General features: G+C 41.6%; 1 pseudogene; it reads left to right on the top strand.

The window, feature by feature from the left end:
• The first annotated feature begins 6430 nt into the window (after window positions 1-6430).
• LOC149169095 (NADH--cytochrome b5 reductase 1-like) lies at window positions 6431-8658 on the top strand (annotated as a pseudogene).
• Window positions 8659-8881: the final 223 nt, after the last annotated feature.

Below are 8881 nucleotides of genomic sequence, written 5' to 3'. Positions count from 1 at the left end.
TGACGTCGAACACCACGCAAAGTCTCCTGGTCGAAGGTCATTAATGTATACCTATCGCCGGGAGTGAGAAACTTGCCATTGAGGCATGCAAGCTTCAAAGTACTGAGGGGGTGTTCCTAGATCAACTTCTTGGATAATGAGCTGATGTCGACAAGAAGTGATCCGTCAAAGGAGGGCCTTAATGAATCCCACATCAGTGACACGGAACGGAGCTAGTGATGATGGTGAAAACGATCTGTGAAATATGATTCAGGGTGGCGGTCATGGAAGGATGAAAGATGATGTACGGTAGTGGATGGGACCCGTTGACACTTTCTGAATGACATCTCTTGAACATATAACGACACTGATGTGATGGATCGGTAGCATTACCCCATGTATGGATGGTATGGCGAGACCATGGTGAAGGGACCGGTGAATGATAATAACCCAACCCGATATTTACGGAGGCAAAAGTGTCATGTTCAAGAGCGACTTGCTACCATTAAGCTTTGAGGTTCTTCCCAATTTTTCCCCAGTCATTTCTGACCAGTACCTCTTTATTTTTGTCAAGCTTGAGGAGGATAACATATGCTTGTTCTATAACCTGCCCTTCGGGCAAGCCCATCGCTATGTTTTAACGAGCCTAGCGATAGGGAAACTCATTCTCGTCTAAAGACAAGTTTGTCGCTATCTAATATTTTTAACGAGCCCAGCGACAAAGACAACTCGGTCCTTTTCATTTTTAGAGAGTCTGAAAAGGGTACATAAAGTGGACTCCAGGGGTCCTTTTTCGTCATCTAATCCCTTAAGTCCGAAAAAGTATAAAACAATACAGAAGGGATGAATGTTCGATATCTTTATCGAGCCGAACTAGACAAGCACTCGATCTTTTTGTGCAATAATCCCTCAGGTCCAAAAAGATTAAAATCTAGAGGAGGGATAGCTCTTCCGGTCCTTTTAACGAGCTGGAAGGCCAAAACTCGGCAAACTTTTCATTTTTTACGAGTCAGTGAAAAGAGCTCAAAGAAGACTCGTATTTCGAGGAACGAGTGATAAACAGGGATAGCAGCAGATTCCAGGTACAGGTTGGAATTTTCCAATCACGGCAGTATTACAAGGATGGCTAGGTGGGATCACTCTTCGCAGTTGTTCCTCAAAATAGGTAAACAATCAAGTGGATGTGAATGATCGGCCAAATGAAAAGTGGAGGTGACGGTGCACAAACACGACCAAGGCTTTTATGGCTGATGAATTTACGGTCTCAAATGGTTATTTACCGGTTCATTTTTTCTGCATGAGCTTGAACTCTGGGGGGAAGCCTGCTCACAAGCTTATGTTTATTTTTTAACGAGCATGAATCTCCGCATTAAAACTGCTCGGATCTTGCGTTTATTTTTTAACGAGCATGAACTTTGCCAAAACTGCTCGTTTTTACCAGTCATAAAGTAGGAAGGTCTCATGGGAGATCGCTATTTTTTAAAAAGCTTCATCTCCCTACGTATCGCTCCATATCCTCTCTTTGTGCAAGCCGGGTATCGGCTTATCTACGGGTTAGCGGGGTTAGTCCTACCTAAAACTAAAAGTCGCCTGTGCTTGCATTCCAAGAGGTTTGCATGCCCCCAGGTGTAAGTCTAATTTCAAGGCCGCCCCTACTTTTCCGTTAAAAACCTTTGTTTACAACAGGTGAGGCTTACCTCTTTCAGGTTACCCAAAGATTGTTCTGCTAATTCTTTCAAACAAAAACTTTCTTCGGCGATATCTATCATTAGGTTACACAAAGATGGTTACAATTTGTTGCAGCAATTGAATCCCTTTCTTTGGAGGCTGCCCCTACTTATCCTCTAAAACATTTGTTTTAATGGGTGAGGCTTGCCTCTTATCCAAAGATGGTTACTACTTGCTGCCGCAAACGGATCCCCTTCTTTGGCAGAGCCCACTTTTCTAGACAAAGGTGAATGACAACGCTTCGCCACACACTTAACTTTAACAAAAGAATCTTTTTCCAGAACAACCCCATTCCTAACTGCCCCTTCTTCCGCATGAGAGCTCTTGCCGGCTCTTCTGTTTTACGAAGAAGAAGGAGGGGACGGGGTACGGACTAGTCATATTCTCCCGCGGAAATTCTACTTTACACCCAAGGTTTTTTCTGCCTCCAGAGCAGACCAGGATGCATGCCCCCTGGGTTCCGGCCTTCCTTTCCCGAATTACTCGCATTCATCGGGAAGAAGAACCGGAGGTAGAGACCTTTCTTGATCAAATAGACCATTCAGGATAGGTATGTGACTATTTGCGATGCGTGATCCCGGAAGTGAAAGTTGGTCTACGAGCTTGACCATTCTTCCTTCGTATGGAAAACACATTATTCGAAAGAGTGAGGAGACTATTGCTTCCATGCAATATATGTAGTCTCGTCCAAGGAGTAGGTTATAATCCAAGGGTCCTTGGACGACCATCAAGTTCATCTTGACGGCCTTCCCTTTCAAGGTAATAGGCACATTAGGTAGAATCCCTAATGGTCGACTGGTTCCTTTGTCAAAACCCGAGAGATTTCTTGTCTCAGGCAAAAGCGTCGGGCAACCCAGTGCTTTCCAAGCAATAGAGGACAGGATACTCACAGACGCCCCCTCATCAATGATAGTTCCAGCCATCACCATTTTGTATATTTGGACTATAATTCTAAATGGTATACTGGATGGTAACCGGGGTCTGCCTAGTTGGTTCCAATCAAAGGACACAACTAGGTTGCTTGGTGGTGGGACCGAATATACGGCCGGATATGATCCTGACGACGCTCCTTCCTGCGATAAAGGAGTGGGCACATTGCCCTGATGTTCATCAGAATCGGTGTTGATGAAAAGAATCTGGACGATGTCATCCTTACTCTCTTCGGTAGGGGTGTCAGCTGAAGATGAATCTTCAGTGACTATGGTATTTGAAGATGAAACTTCTGAAGGGAGGCCCGGGTCAACTGCCGTTTCGACCTTTGGATTTTCGTCCAGTCCGGATTCAGTAGGTTCACTTTCAGTGACTGACACTTCAGCTGGCCCTATGAGCGGGGCAGCTGTATTTTCGACCAACGAAGGACTTGGCGCGAGTTTTTGGTATCCAGGAGGAAGTAGCACCGGTGCAACCGGTTGATCTTCCAAAACTCTCTTTGCTTCGTCTAAAAAGGGACAACGGCGAAGGGTGTGATTTCCTTCACACAGTTCGCAGGGGAGTCTCATTCCCCTTCGTCGTCTAGAACCTTCACTTTCGTTGGTCGACGGTAAGCATTCAACCTGGTTGTCAGAGGTTGACGCTTCCGAACTGTGCAAACGAGCGGACCAGTCCCTTAGTATCCGGGGAATACTGGGACAATCACGGTGTAGGTGGTCTCCTCTACATATGACACATGGCGATTTGGGCCCGGTCCGTGCTGTGTGTGGGTTTTTGTTAGATACCTTTTGCTTGCCCCCAGGCGCCTTTGGCTCCTTCTGCTTCTTTTCTTTCTTCTTCTTTTCCTTCTTCTTTTCTATGGGAGCTCCGCTTTCGGCGGCTTGACCTTTCGAAGAAGAAGGATCGGAGGAAGGTTTATAAGAAGTGGAAGGCTGGAGGGTAGCTCTAGATTGGTCTAACTGTTGACTCGACTGTTCAGGAACCGTGGTGGTCTGAACTACAGCGGTTGAGAATAGCCAAACTGGCAGGCCAATTGTCAGTCCTGGAAGCGACAATGTGGCCATGTGGGGCGCACCAACTTCTCCCCAAGAGGAGAAAGGGCTAGGGGTTCCATCATGTGGAATCCCTTGGTTGGTGCGTTCCATGTTCTCAACCTAAAGATCAACGTAGGAATAAGGGGTGATTATGTTCCGCTTAGAATGAATTTTATATGACGACGCTTTAGACACAACTTGCTTTTTCACTTTTTAAGAGTCGAGAAAAAGCTAAAGATGACTCTAGTCTCCTTCGATGTATTAACGAGCCCGAAGTGACAAATGCTCGGATGGACTTTTTCAGTTATAGAGTTTGAAAAAGGCCAAAAGAAACTACTCTGGAGTTCTAGGCAGAGGGTGTGCCAAACCTTTCGCGAAACCACAGAATACGTTTTACGGTACGAGTGGTCGATCTTCGTGAATGCTGTGTTCACTGCATCGCGATCAGTAGGGCGGCCGACACGGCTTCCTATGGATAAAGGCTTTGTTCCTATAGGGGTCCCCCAATATACGCGACGGTACGCGGGGGCACAAGTCTGTATTAGTGCTATCGTCCCTCAGGAGGAATCACCCACCTTCGTAGAGATCGACAGTCACTATGTTTAACGACGCCGGTTCACGTCTCTACCTAGACCTCTACTGTGTTTCGTTATGTTTCAAAGCGTTGTTAGGTAAATTCAGTTCTTTTTAGGTTGATCTTGCTTAGCAGTTTGCCTTTATGGATCACCACGTGATGTATGATACAACTCCTAAATGCAGTCTAAGAATGATAAGCAAGCTTTTTCAATTCTTTCAACTTATGAAAACCTTAACTACTGAAGGAAAAGAAAGACATCATCTTTTCAAACAGATCATAGAGCACACACTGATGCACTTTTCCTAAATCGACATGCAAGCTGTCAAAATGCACATGCACAATGCAAGTATTTCTTTTCTTCTTCCTTAATGTTGATGTATTACAAAAAGAAAGTTGTTGTATAATTTCGAATTCGATTTCAAGCGAAAGCAAACAAGTTTATGTCCAATAACCAAAAGAACACCTTAAGATTCACTCGTTTCAACACAAGAAATACTGAAATTCGAACCATATAACGAAAGCAAATGCTCAAGCAGCTATGAACAGCAATAAACTAACTCTTAGAATCACAACGACACTTTCTCATGGGTCTAGATCCAAGAGGTCATAGCAAGACTAGTTCACTTTCGCTACGGGAAACTGTGAATGAAAGCAAGAAATACAATAAGAACAATCACGGTTTCTTCATACAACTGAGGCGGAATGAAGGCAAAGAGAAGTGGTTTCAGCTGGGTATACAGGTTGACAACAGGCTGCAAAAACAATACTGAAAACTGAGCAACAGACAGTGGGGAATCCCAGCTGCACAAGGAAAAACTGGATCAGCGCAGGTGCTGCACTGTCAATCTGAGATGCAGCGCAGGTAGCCCCTTCGGGACCTGCGTTGCAGTGCAGGTAGCCTTTGTTGCAGCTGCACTGATGAGACAACTCTCGTCTCTCTCAGATTCCGGGTCACAGTTTGCTCAAAAATCAATGGTTTTTGGCCAAATCAGAGGCTATCAGTCAAGTATACACTAGAGGATGATTAAAGGAAGACACGTTCCCCAGCGGAGTCGCCAGTCTGTTGTGGGGGAAAGTATCCAACTCGGAATGACCCTAACCCACTCTAAGGGTGACAGTTCCTTAGCAACAGCTGAAAGCAAAGCTATCTAAAGTTTCTTCTTTATGACATGCAAGAGATAAAAGGAAGAGATCCACTTACCGATGTCTTGCGCAAATGGTCGATCCAAGCTTCTCTATTTGCCGCTTGCTCCCAGCTCCAAGTCTTTTCACGGGCCCCAGCTACACGAGATCCTGCAAACAAGACAAAGAAAGGAAACTACAAGAAGCATGCATTCATAACTGATTCAAGGATTAGCATAAATCAAATACGCAAGTAAGACAATACATCATTGAAACACATGCGAATAGAAGAACCTCAAATGCTTTATTAATATATGGAAGTAAGGTTCAGGCGGTGATACAACCATGAAAGGTCCAATCCAGCATCACCTTCCCGACGGAGAGAAATCTCTTCTTCACCTCCCTCAAGCAATCACCCAATGCTCACAACTGTAAACCAACAACAATTCTTCGCACTAAATTCCGCCCTCCAGATCCCATGGGATGAGATCCTTATATAGAGTTTTGGAGTGAAGATAAGTCAGCTTGATGTGTGACTTGTTGTCCTCTTCAACTCCAGTTGTTCTTCAGTTCTTCACTCGGAGTTTCTACCTTCCACTTGGAGTTTTAGAAGCTCTTAACTCATCATTAGGCGAATCTTATGATCAAGTGTCTTTTTGGAAGCTTCCTGGGCACTGGCACATTGAGAAAAAGATTCCTCCACATGTCAAAGTACGCCCAGCGCAGGTAGCCTTTGTTGCACTTGCTATGCAGCGCAGGTACACCATAGAGCTTTTGACATTCAGCGCAGATGCTTAGTGGAGCAGCTGCTTTGATCCAAAATTGACCTGTTTTTGAGTGTTTTTCAGTGGAGAACTGATTTGCAGTGTTGTGGTTTGCTGACCTTGTTCCTCTAAGGGTAATAACAACATGTTTAGGGACTTTGGATCCCTTAGATTATTGACATTTCATGCTCTATGCTGTAAGGCACAAAAATGTCTATAACAATGTTGCATGTTGACATAATCATACCATATTTTGGAATAATGCATGGGTTGATGCAAATATTTTGTCAATGTAGATGTATCCCTTAGGGAGAATGTATCACCATTTCCTCAAATTATAGGAGGGAGAATGCTTGGACATAAGAGGTCCCAAGGTAGGCATTTGTAGTATGTACTTTGGCTTTAATATTTTTTATTTCTCCTTATTCATTCCCCTTACCTACTTACCATGAAATCTGTTATAAGAAAGTAAATAATCTCTATATTTTGTATCTCATATTATAATTTCTATTGGAGTGCCTTACATTTTATCATTTATTGTTGCTTAGGTGAGAAAAATTCAACCATGTATTTTGAACTAGGCTACCCTGCTTTGAAGTTTGAGCATTTTGTTGAATTACATGTTTGTGAAATCTTTTTTGAGTTTTAATCAATATTAAAATAACCTCAAAAAATTATTAAATTTAGGCTTTCTATGTTATATATATTTCATGACGTCTTGAACATGGTTGGTTTAGAATTCTCAAAAAGAATATGTTGGAAACTAATAATATTTCATTTAACATATACCTAATGGTATCTTAGAACCTAATTTGTGGATGTGTTCAAGGATGTTTCAAGTATCAGCCAGGTCAAGTAAGAGCATTTGTAATGCTTTCAGGGGGTTCTAGTATAACTGGAACGTTTCATGTTTGTGTAGTTTCAACTTTCATTTATTGTAAAAGCATCCAAAAATCTGACAGTTGTTGTTTTCTAGTTCACTAGCATTCGGAACTAGAGTTGGTTAAGAACTGTGAACCAAGCCTCGCATTTAAAGTAGTCAACTAGGCATTTTAATCTTGGGGAATAGATATTCTCTAATATCGGCAGGACTTGTGCATTTCATTGAGTTATCGATATTTTTTCATTTAGTTCATAGTAGGTTATATGTTGTTGATATGAACCATTTCATTCGATTACAATTGACCATAGCCATACTAGAAAACCCAAAGGACATGACAAATGTATACCTCATTTATGGGAATCTGACTTATGAGGATATTCTTTTCAAGGCAAGCTCTACTCACTTTTCTCTCATTGTTCCTCATTGGATGTAGGTTTTAACCCTATACAAAAATTACCTGCATACAAATTCTAAAACACATAAAATAAACAATGCAAGAGCATAACACATAAAACACATATACACAGAGTTTTCCCCTGGATCCCAAAACTGGGACTACCAACTTGATTTTTCATTATGTTCCTTTCAATGTTACAATACATATTTATACATGCCGAAGCATCCAATACCAGGACCGAAAACCATCGTGTCCAAAACCATGTGCGAAAATCATACACAAAACCATAGGTAGGTCTACCCAACCTAACATAGGGTTCAAAACCAAAATTTTCTAGGGTGTTGCCCCGGACCCTAGAAAGTGGGGTTTACCTGCACCCCTCAAACCCCCTATGTCTCCCCTCGCTACGCAATCGAAGCAATGAAGGGGGGGCTCCGCCCCCCTTCTAATGCCCCAGTTAACTACATGGGCTAGTTGTGAAAGAATATAACACAACCCAACATTGGAATTGTTTCTTTGACCCAAAACTAGCATTTCTCGTTACACAGTTGTTTTGTCTTCACAAAAATATGCATTTCTAAGTCATGGAATAAGAGTATTATTTTAATAGATTTTTTTGTGAACCTTGTTTTATTACATGTGTCTAGGTTTAAACTTTATTCAAACCTAAGTGATGTTTATTTTATTGTTCTTGTTCCAAAATGATGTGAAATGCTATGTTTTATGCTTATCTTAAATGAAAGGTTATACAGAGTTTCAAGGTTGAGTGTTACAAGATGAACTTGATAACTTAGTGAAGACTTTTCTAGGTTGCTTCCAAGTTTACCACATTCTTAATCATGTATTTATATTGCTTTAGAATTTTGGTTACAACAATTTGTTTCCTTCTTTTGGAACATTTTTTGTTATTTCCCTGTAATGTATTTCCTTTCCTCTTACTATGTTGTATGAAATTCTGGCAGCCACCTGAAGGATGGATAGGTGGAGTAGGCTTCATTACTAAGGAGATTATTTAGAATCATTGCCCTTCACCTACATCAGACATTCAAGTGAGTGAATTTATCAGTCGCGAGTGCTTTTTATTCTCAATCACATGCTTATTTGTGTATGTTGTATATACAAGTAGGTACATAATGTGTGTTCTATTGTAGATCTTGAGATGTGATCCACCACCAATGAATAAAGAAATGGAAAGCCATATTGATGAACCTTGATACAATAAAGAGATGCAGTTCCAATTTTGAGATTTATGGATTTTGACAGATGTTGCCCATGTGTTGTAGTTAACATCTTGCAAATTGTCTATTTTTCATGTTTTCTCTTTCTTGTCACCACACCAATAATATTGATATGATTTGGATTCCCACCTTACGAAAATAAACATTTTTCTCATAATGAAGACTTTTGTGATTCTTAATGATCTTTCAAGAGAATTATTCTGGTCAAACACTTTTTCAAGAGAATTCT

The sequence above is a fragment of the Pinus tabuliformis genome, chromosome 4_2 (genome assembly GCF_031772625.1).
Source record: "Pinus tabuliformis cultivar Carrire ecotype Pingquan chromosome 4_2, CPIR1, whole genome shotgun sequence".
Classification (NCBI taxonomy): Eukaryota; Viridiplantae; Streptophyta; class Pinopsida; order Pinales; family Pinaceae; genus Pinus; species Pinus tabuliformis.
This window is presented reverse-complemented; position numbering and strand designations above follow the sequence as displayed.